General features: G+C 40.9%; 1 long non-coding RNA gene across 1 annotated transcript in view; it reads left to right on the forward strand.

The window, feature by feature from the left end:
• The window catches only part of LOC116833747 (uncharacterized), a 126701-nt gene extending 124542 nt beyond the window's left edge, over positions 1-2159 (forward strand). Inside the window, exon 3 of the long non-coding RNA XR_004375762.2 lies at positions 1246-2159. This is a non-coding gene — a long non-coding RNA (uncharacterized LOC116833747). The remainder of the gene's footprint in view (positions 1-1245) is intronic.
• Positions 2160-2552: the final 393 nt, after the last annotated feature.

Raw genomic sequence — 2552 nt, forward strand, 5'->3', positions numbered from 1 at the left:
ATTGCTCTCCCAGCAGATATCAGGGTGATTAAAGTCTCCCGTGAGAACCAGTGCCTGTGATCTAGTAACTTCTGCTAGTTGCCAGAAGAAAGCCTCATCCACCTCATCCCCCTGGTCTGGTGGCCTATAGCAGACTCCCACCACAACATCACCCGTGTTGCTCACCCCAAGCTGTAGTTTCTGCTCCTTTCTGTACCTGCCGTTAGTTTGCCGCAGCACATCTGAGTATTTTGCTTTAACCACTGTATGGTGGGCACATATCAGGTACCTTTGGGCCCAATGCTGAGTGCCCCCGACTACCCTCGTCCCTGGAAGGTAGTGAGACAGGAGAGGGCTCAGCAGCAGAGAGAGAGAGAGAGAGTGTGTATGTGTGTGTACACATGTTTTTCAGGTGAAGGAAGCCAGTCCCTGGTCCTTTTAAAACTGATCCCCTAATTAGTTACCCATAGATAGTTACATACATGAAGCTGTTAACGGTACAGTATATGAAATTCGATAAATAGTATGATCTTATTTTTAAAGAGCAATAAAAAAAAATCTTTAAATAACATTAAACCCACAAGTCTGAAAGTTCAAAGTTAAGACAGGCAGTCTGTGCTTAAATCAGACCTGTTTGTCAGAACTGAATGAGAACAAATTGTCAGCCTTAACTTTGAATTCTTTGAAGTGTCCATGCAGGGTGTTCTGTTGATTTGTATTACAGTTTTATTGTTATTTAAATCAAGCTGTGAGGGATGTATTTAATAAGTAGATTAATGTCACTGTATTGTGCAGGCTGCCCTCAAACACTACTTTCAGGCTAGCATATACAACTCATTTGCACAAATGTGAATATTTGGCAAATGTGAAAAAAAGTGTTTTGCTTTGGATCAGGATCCTCCATTCTAATGCTGCCACCCATGCTGATAGGTGAAATCAGCAAACAATGGAAAAGTCATAAAAAAAACAGTTAACAGTGAGAAAAGTCACCAAAAAAGTTTTTGCCAAAAAACATTTCCGCTAAGGAAGCTTGATCGCAGAGAATCTCATTCCCTAAGGATTCTCACAGGGTAAGGAACAATCAGGCAGTGCATTTCAAGCATTAGAGATCATCAGTAAGGACTTCAGGAATAAAATATATTTATTCTACATCTTGCAGTAGGTTGCTTTCCAACCTCATCAGGATCAAGAAACAGCAGGTAAGCAAGCATTTGTGTAAGTAACTTTTTATTTTTATGTCCTCCTGTCATTTTATCTCCACTCCAGGATCAAACATCCCTTTCGATAGAGGAGGCTGAAGGACAGCTGCAGAAGAGGAAGCCAAAAGTGCATTAGATGTCAGACTACATTGAAGACAAACTCTGTCATTTGTCTGAATGAGTTCAAACTCTCTCTTCTCATTGCCATGGGGGTCAGTTTCAGAAACGAAAGCAACTTTGATTCAAAGCACCAAGACGCTCACAAGAAAATGAAACTTTTCTCCCAACATCCAGTCAATTGGTGCAATGGAAAAGCTGTAAAATGTTAAGAGTTAAAAGTAACCAACGAGTTGTGGACTAAAGAAAGAGACAGGCTGACAGAGACTGAAATGGCTTTTTGATTGTATAGCACTAAATAAAGCGAACCCAGTAAATTTTCCTCCTGAAGAAACCAGAAACATGTCTGTTATAGCTCATTTCCCTCCCTGTATTTCTTGGCTGCAAAGTAAGGGTTTGATCCAAGAATTACCAGTGACTTCATTAGGAGAAGGATCAGGTCCCAGATGTTGTCCATACTCTTGTAGTAGAGGGAAAAACCAAACAAAACAAAGGTCCTGAAATTCTATATCTGAAATAAACCACATACTTAGTTATAAAATCATAGTCATTCAATCACAGAATTTTCCTTTTTGGTTTTGTTTTCTAAGCCATATTTAAATGAGTGCCACGTTGCTATCCCTGCAGACTGAAGATCTCTCTGTATTCATGAACCCATTAAGCAACAGCAGCAGGCCAAGCCTAGAGATGTGAAGGCAGCTCATCTTCCAGGCCTGTCTGCTGAGATTGCCACAAAAAGATCACTTTCAGTGTGGCCAACCCCAGACATTTGCAGGTCATCAGTCAACGCCCCCAATATCAGCTATGGCTTTAAAACTGATAAATTTCAATAATAATATAATAAAAAGAACCCATTTATTATTATTATTAGCCTTATGGTTTTTGAACTGCAGGGTTCATGTTTTCAAGCTTTTCCCCATAAATGATGCTCACAAAGCACAACAGGAAAGAAAAAGAGGAGGAGCAGCTTGTGCTCACATCTGATTGCATTGCAAGAACGATGCTACTGTCATGTTGCCATTTAGGTCCAAACTGCTCCCACTGCGTAGCAGAACGTTCCATTTGCAATGGAATATGTAAAGGGTACTGCAGCCACTTCTTGTCTCTGGCTTTGTGCACCTACAGGCATAACATGCACTGATTCCACAACTGCTGGTCAAGATCTCAAGATCTCATGGTTGCACCAATTGTTCCCACTGAGCAAATGATGTTCTCTCTCTCTCTCTCTCTCTCACACACACACACGGTGGCCAGAAC

This window comes from Chelonoidis abingdonii, chromosome 6 (assembly GCF_003597395.2).
Source record: "Chelonoidis abingdonii isolate Lonesome George chromosome 6, CheloAbing_2.0, whole genome shotgun sequence".
Taxonomy (NCBI): domain Eukaryota; kingdom Metazoa; phylum Chordata; order Testudines; family Testudinidae; genus Chelonoidis; species Chelonoidis abingdonii.